We start from the raw sequence: 8,224 nt of genomic DNA, 5'->3' as shown, positions 1-8,224 counted from the left end.
CCAATGATCTAATCAATCATGCTTTGTAATGAATCTCCATAAAAACCCCAAAGGAGAGGGCTCAGAGAGCTTCCAGGTTGGACATGCTGGGGTAGTGGTGTGCCTGGAGAGGGCATGGCAGATCTGTGCCCTTTCCCTCATACCTTGCCCTGTGCATCTCTTCTGTCTGGCTGTTCCTGAGTTCATTCCTTTTTATAAGAAATCAATAATCAAGTACAATGTTTCTCTGAGTTCTGTGAGCCACTCTAGCGAATTAATCGAACCCCAGGAGGGGGTCATAGGAACCTTCAATCTATAGCCAGTTGGTCAGAAGCACAGGTGATAATCTGGACCTGGGACTGGTCCCCGAAGTGTGGGGAGGATGGTAGTCCCGATCGAGCCCCTTAACCTGTGGAATCTGATGCTGTCCGTCTCTGAGGGGACAGTGTCAGAGCTGAGTTGAATTGTAGGACACCCAGCTAGCGTTAAGGAATTGTTTACTGATGGCGAGGACCCTCACCACCGCACGCCCGCACCCACACACGTTGGAATTGTGATCAGAAGCCTCATAGTCACGTTCACAGGGTTAGGACTTCAACATATTTTTGGGGGGGCACAATTCAACCCGTAACACACTATGAATAATGAGGTCTGTGATGTGAGTGATGGTTCTATAACCTGTCATACTATGGAGGGTAACACAACTGTGCAGTCACCGATTGCAACACAGCCTCAGGACATCGAGGGGAGCAAGCCTGTGTCTCCGATTATGTCGTGAGGATGGGTGGCCAAGAAAATGAAGTCCCAGATTACCCACCGATGTTGCCCTTGGCTATGGGCGTTTATGTGATGAGGCCTTCAGCTCTTTAAGAATAGCTCTGTTTTAACCCAGATTCTCTAGGAAGCCAACCCTGAGGCAAGATTTTTGGGGAGAGGGAGGGAGATGTTGCAGTGCCAGGAGGCAAAAGGGTGGAAGGAAAAGGAAATGAGACAAAAAAGGAAGGAAACAAATACAAAGCAGTACGAGACCAGGCAGGCCAAGACCCTAAGAAAAATGGAGCTGATTTCAAGGTCACTCACTGTTTCTGGAGGAGCTGTGTGAACCACCGCATCGAAGAACAGCCCGCAGGGTGGGTGATCTCTAGGAAGGGCAAGAAATTCATCAGCCAGCCCTCGCCGGTCTCCCGTCTCTCCCAGTTAGAGTAAACTGCTCCACAATTATGGGCTGTCTTGCGGAGCCCGTGGGCAGCCACTGGGCAAAACGGAACCAGGCACCGCGCTTCACCTGAGCCCAGAAGTGGAAGGAGGAGCCAGGTTGGTTTGGCCGTAACCGCGTGGGCTCGGCCGCCACTGGGGTCGAGGACAAGCCCAGACCCTGTGGTCTAGGCCGGTTGCGGGCCACGCCGCTGCAGGTTGGGCGGCTGAGCATCTGCGATGCCGTCCAGTTTGGCTCCCTGGGGCCAGCAGGTGCCCCGGGTGCAGCCCTGCCAAGGGCCCAGAGCAGGAGGGTGGGTCAAGCGGAGCAGCAGATCTGGACCGATTCCGTCTCCAAATGTCTTGACTCTGTTTTGGAAACGCTTCCTTGGATTGCTAACGCCTCGCTCTGCCATTAGTCTGTGGACATTTTGAATGTGCGAAGTTGATCTCAGGGCTTATTGGAATTACCAGCCGCCGGGTGGGTGCACAGACCTGCCGCGCCCTCCCACTTGGCTCCAGGAAAGAGCTCAGATGGAAACCAGCCCCTGCGTGAGCCCCTCCTGAGGCCTGCACCCAGTTTCACACGGGAGAGAGTCTGTGCCAAGTAGGTGCTCGCCATTCCTTAAATGGAAGCACAGACCTGCAGTCTGAAAACCCTGAGAGGAAACAGCCACGGTGCAGCTGCCCTTACTTGGCTCAGAGACGGGGTGAGATGAATCTGCCTTGACAAGAGCAGTGCCCTGGTCCCCCACCAGCCAGGGCTCGTCCACAGCTGTCTGCCCCTCCTGGGCCTGCTGCAGCTACAGGGAGCTCTTCAGCCGAGGGCATCGCAAAATCATGCATGGTCAGTGACTGATCAAGAAGGGGCATCACGGTCTGGCCATCCTGCCCAATTCTGCTGGGTGAATACACCCCAGAGCTCCCCTTAGGGCTGGCTGGGCTCTGCCCGGCTGCGTAGCAGCTGACCTCGCCCTCTGTTCTTTCCCCGGGTCACAGGCCTCTATCCCCAGTGCACTTCCAGCAGAGCCCAGCAGGCATCACGGCTGTCACAGGTCCTGTATCTCCCTCCTGAGACAAGCCAGATGTGGAAGCGGTGATGGCCTCCACCAGTCTTGTTGAAAGAGCGAGTTAGTGATAAGAGCAGTGCAGACGAGCTAGGTCAGGGGCTCTGGGCGGGGAGGGAGTGCTGGGTGCTGTTGGCTGCAGGGAGGTCAGCCAGAGATGAGAGGATCTCAGCTGCCACTAGGCCATAGGGAACATTTATGCAAATTAGGAGAAGGCGCCACCTGTTTCCCACTCCCCACCTGGATGGACCCATCCCCGCAGGCACAAGACTTGGTGTGTACAGAGCCCTTTTGAATAAAGAAATGGTGCCCCCTCCCCTAGGCAGAGGCAGCCCTGCCCTGGGGAGCATGGCTTGGCGAGGGGAGTATGGGCTGGATTTCAGCTCCTCTGCCAGGAGCCTTGGTTCTGGGCACAGAATGCAAAATTATATACAACAGCCCAGCTCCCAGACTTTGCTCAGAATCCTGGAGCAAACCTTGGCCTTGGAAAGAGTCAGAGAAGATAGATATGGGGCATCTCAGGTGGTCCCAACTCTGGGCCACACGGCATTCATGGGCACTTCTTCTGTCACCCGCAAACCCAAAGCGGTTTAAGCAATAAATAAGTGGGTTGGGGCTTTCCTGGTGGCGCAGTGGTTGAGAGTCCGCCTGCCGATGCAGGGGACATGGGTTCGTGCCCCGGTCCGGGAGGATCCCACATGCCGCGGAGCAGCTGGGCCCGTGAGCCATGGCCACTGAGCCTGTGCGTCCGGAGCCTGTGCTCTACAACGGGAGAGGCCACAACAGTGAGAGGCCCGCGTATGGCAAAAAAAAAAAAAAAAAAAAAAAGAAGTGGGTTGGCTCTCACTGGACTAGAAAATCCAGACGGTTCAGTCTTCAGGATCAGTTTGATCTAGTACTTCATCAGTCCAAGGACATTTGTGTCTGTCTCCATTGACCATGTCTGTTTCAGTTGAAGGCTGGCTCTCCTCATGGTTGCAAGGTGAATGCCAACAGCTCTCAGAGGAACATGCTTCCACATCCATGTCCAGAAGGTGAGGGAGCTTCTCTTGCCTCATCAATCAAGCAAAAATCTTTTGCTGCCCCTTGACTGGAACAACTTAGGTCTCATCCAGTCTTCATCGCCATGGCCAGCGGAATACTCTGAGAAGTTTGGAGCTGGGCCGCTTTTTTTTCCTCCTGAAACGATAATGGGGACGAGGGAGATGTATGTGTCAAGGGGGGGATGTTAGTGGGTTAGAATGATTGGGACTCCACTTTGAGGCCGAGGGTGGGGTCATCCTATCCAGACTCCACAGCTACTACCTCCTGGTGGTGGGTGTGGAATGAGAGCTGGAGAGTGAACGCAGCGAGTGATGCCGTGTTGGGCACTTACGAAGGCACGTGAGCAAAATCTGGACGTAAGCATCTCCCCAGTTCCTGACCTCTCCCTGCTACTTTCTCTGTCTGACTGTTAGCACGTTGTTATAGACAAGGACCTGAGAACTCATATACTGGCACTGGCAAGCAAACCAGTTTGAATCTGCTTTCTTAGGTCCCATTTCGATCTCAGTATTATGAAAGACGGGTGCGATGATAGCAACTCTTTACATCCTGGTTCACAATGTGCTTTCCTTATTGCTCTACATGACCACCTACTGGAGGTCTAGCGGGCATTTTCTCTGTTTTGTAGAAGAGGCAGCTGAGACTTCAGAGGGCAAGGTGACATGTCCAAGTTCACACAGCTACAAGATGGCAGAGGTGGGACTCAAAGCTTAGTTTTCTGCGAGAGATCCAACCTCTTGCCTAGAGAGATATTGCCCTCATGGTCTCGGGACGTGGAATGACTTCACTATCAGGAAGTGGAAAAAGACCTCTTTTCTTCCTGAGAGTTTTCCTGTTGCACCACTCCCTCCTGTTCCCTGCAGGTCATGAGCTCCCCACCACTAGAGGCATCCAAGCCAAGACTGAGCACCTGCTTGGAGGGATACAGTGGATAGAAGGTTGACCTAAACAATTTGAGTTTCCTTCCAGTTCTGAGGTTCTGGGGCTCCAAGCTCTCTGGAAACCTGCCACCTCCCAGGGTCCATCTGTACACACGTGAGGTCCTATTTGCTTGTCATAACCACATGAAGAAGAACTTTCTGTTCCCCAAGGGGCCCTGGTGTGACCAAGGCACAGGAAGCTCCCGAGGACACTCAAACCATATACATTTGGTGACTGCATGCTGATTTGGAGGAAGGCACTGAGCTCATGATGTCATGATTATTTGGTTCTCTTGTACTGAAACATCCCACAAATGACAGTAGTTATCAAGTCCTGCCTGTCATGACATTTTCTTCAAAACGTGAGAAGATGTTCCTGAATTTTTTCTCCTTACTCCCATCCCCCTTCCTTGCCCCTCTCCATCCCTCTTCCCACTCCGCTTCCAGTTCACATTCAGCCCACACCACTTTCCACTTCCCACATCATGCCCTTTCTCTCCTCGTTTGACCCCATAATGTCCCCTTCTTTCCCAGTCTCTGGCCAGGAGCAGAAATGGAGCCAGGGGCACCAAGAGACAAGCATTTGTCAGACGTTTCCAGGGCAGAGCCCTGAGTTTTCGAATACGTGTTAATGTCAGGAGCTGAGCCGAGGTCCGTGGCCCTTTGCTGAATTCCACGGTGGAAGAGGGGGTGTAAGGAGAGGCTGGCTGTCTCCATGCCTGAGGTTCCCTTTCCCCTGTGCTGTGCGGGAGATCACAGATTTCCTACACGGCAGCCAAGTTCAGTGAAAAGCACTGGCTCGGACATATACACCCAGATAGATTTGTTTTAAAATCACTAGCTATTTACTTTTTAAAAATTCAATAAGCTTTATTTTTTTAGAGCAGTTTTAGGCTTGTAGCAAAATTGAGGGGAAAATATAGAGAGTTCCCGCATACCCCCTGCCCCTACACAGGCACAGACTCCCACTGTCCAGATTCTCACTAGAGGGCACATTTGTTACTAAAAATGAACCTACACTGATACATCATTATCACTTAGAGTCCAAAGTTTGCATTAGGGTTCACTCTTGGTGTTATACACCCTGTGGGTTTGGACAAATGTGTAATGATATGTAGCCACCATTATAGTATCATACACAAGAGATTCACTGCCCTGTAAAACCTCTGAGCTCCGATTCATCCCTCTCCTCTCCAACCCTTGGCAACCACTGACTTTTTTTACTGTCTCCATAATTTTGTCTTTATCCAGAATGTTATAGAGTTGGAATCGTACAGGATTAGTCTTTTCAGATTGGCTTCTTTAGTAATATGCATATTTCTTAGTAATATGCATTTAAGTTTCTCCCATGTCTTTTCATGGCTTGAGAGCTCATTTCATTTTAGCAATGATTAATATTCCATTGTCTGGATGTACCATACTTTATTCATCCACTCACCTATTGAAGGACATTTTGGTTGAGTCCAAGTTTGGGCAGCTATAAATAAATCTGCTATAAACATCTGTGTGCAGGTTTTCATGTGGATATAAGTTTTCAACTCATTTGGGTAAATACCAAGGAGCAGTTTTTTTAAAAAATAAATTTATTTATTTATTCATTTATTTAATTTTTGGCTGAATTGGGTCTTCACTGCTGCACGCGGGCTTCCTCTAGTTGCAGTGAATGGGGGCTACTTTTTGTTGTGGGGTGCAGGCTTCTCATTGTGGTGGCTCCTCTTGTTGCGGAGCACGGGCACGAGGCACACGGGCTTCAGTAGTTGTGGCACAGGGGCTTCAGTAGTTGTGTCTCGCGGGCTCTAGAGCGCAGGCTCAGCAGTTGTGGCTCACGGGCTTAGTTGCTCCGCGGCATGTGGGATCTTCCCGGACCAGGGCTCGAACCCGTGTCCCCTGCACTGGCAGGCGGATTCTTAACCTGTGCCACCAGGGAAGACCCAAGAAGCAGTTTTGTGAGAAAGTGACAAACTGTCTTCCAAAGTGTCTGCACCGTTTTGCATTCCCACCAGCAACGAATATTGCCCCACATCCTTGTCAGCGTTTGGTGGTGTCGGTGTTTTGGATTTCGGTCGTCTTCTAGGTGTGTAGCGGTATTTCACTGTGGTTTTAATTCACAAGTCTCTAATGACCTGGGATGTGGAACATCTTTTCATGTATTTACTTGCCATCTGTATATCTTCTTCAGTGAGGTGTCTGTTCAGGCCACTTGCTGGGATTTTGACTGGGATTGCACTGATTTATAGACCAAGTTAGGAAGAGCTCACATCTTGACAAAATGAGTCTTCCTATCCATGAACATGAACTACCTTTGCAATTACTTAGTTCTTCTTTGATCTCTTTCATCAGAACTTTATAGTTGTCCTCATATAGAGCTTGTACAAATATTTGTCAAATTTATACCTAAGTTTTTCATTTAGGGGGTGCTAATTTAAATAGTAATATAAGAGTGTATGTTTAAGTTAATGAAAGGGAAGATTCTTCCGGGCTGGTCTGGCCTATTCAGATAGGCCTCTTAAAAGAAGACTTAGGCCTTCACTGAGATCAGAGAGGCTCTAATGCTGGCCCCAAAGAAGATTAAACCTCCATGAGTTCTATAGTTGCAAAAACATTAATTCTGCCACATGAGCAGGGAAGAGGGTCCTGAACCTCAGATGAGACACAGCCCCAGCCAACACTTTAACTGCAGCCTTGTGAGATCTTGAGCAGAGGACCCAGCTAAGCCTTGGCCAGATTCCTGACTCATGGAAACTGTGAGATAACAAATGTTTGCTGAATTTGTGGTACTCCGTTACACAGCAGCAGAACATATACACTATGTACAGCACTGGCTTTTGGGAAATAGGGAAGTTTGGTGTGCAAATATGAGGCTTTCACATTTTTTGAATTTTTACAATGAATATATATTAAGTTTGCAGTTAAAGAAAAGGAAAATGCTAAAGGACTTGTTTTTAAAAGAATTTTCTTCTCCTTTTACACTCCTTTTAAAAAGCAAGCGCAAAAGCAGACAGCATCCCCCCCACCCCCACCCCCACCCCCTGTGACTGTTCCACTGCACACAGCGAGGCCTGAAGCCCGAGAGTCCCCCTTTGTGCTCTCACTGCTTTTTTCTTTCCCTAAGAAAGTCAAAGCAACTTCATCTCAGGCCCAGAGGTGGTCCTATCCCAGCCTCCAGGGCAGCATCGTGCATCCAAAGTCTTTGACATCTTTCTACACAGCCGGGACATGCAGCGGCTCTGTCACATACGCAGTCTTCCCACCCACGACCTGAGCTGGATAAGTCACAGCTGAAGAGAGGCGGGGGATGGGGCAGGGGTGTTCAGACCCAAAGGGACATGCCCACAGCAGGACTGGACCCAGGAAGTCAAACTCCCCTTGCTTGCTCCTTCCCTCCTTCCTCGTTCACATTTTCAGCATCTTATAGTCCGTAAAGCCTATTCATCCCCATTATTTTATTTGTTCCTCATAAGATCTTGTACTCAGGAAGGAAAGGTCAGTAATTCCATTTTGCAGGTGGAAAAACTGAGGCATAGAAAAGAAAAAAAGAAGCTCAGGAGCTGGGGCAAAAGAAAAAAATTTCCTGATGAATCTATTTTTCATCATTCTCTTCTCTACCCCATTCTCCATCCAGCACCTCCTCCCACCCCGCTGGCCTCCTGCACTTGCCTTCCAGGTACAGTTTATTCAGGCAGGAGGAGGAGAGCTGAACCTTCTGGTCAATCAGCTCCTCAGCCGGGTGCACAGCAATAATGAAATGTAAATTTTTGATGGAGTACAGAACTGAATCTTAATGAAAGGCGTTATTAAATTCAGCAAAACACAAAGAAATTTTAACTGAACAGAAGTGATTATTCCATTAAAAGGTAATAAATTGCAGCGTGCCTCTTTCGGTGTCTAGACAAATCACTTAGATGCACATGTGCTGGTTTTAATTAGCGCCATGGAAATTAAGCATTCCATAGCCTGAAATGTTATTGATGAACAAATAAAAAAATATTTATTTAATAAAGAAAAATACAACTCAAACAA

This window comes from Delphinapterus leucas, chromosome 13 (assembly GCF_059928025.1).
Source record: "Delphinapterus leucas isolate spDelLeu-1000000601 "Yukka" chromosome 13, BTC_Dleu_Yukka2, whole genome shotgun sequence".
NCBI lineage: Eukaryota > Metazoa > Chordata > Mammalia > Artiodactyla > Monodontidae > Delphinapterus > Delphinapterus leucas.
The sequence above is the reverse complement of the archived record's forward strand: the minus strand, read 5'-3'. Positions refer to the sequence as shown.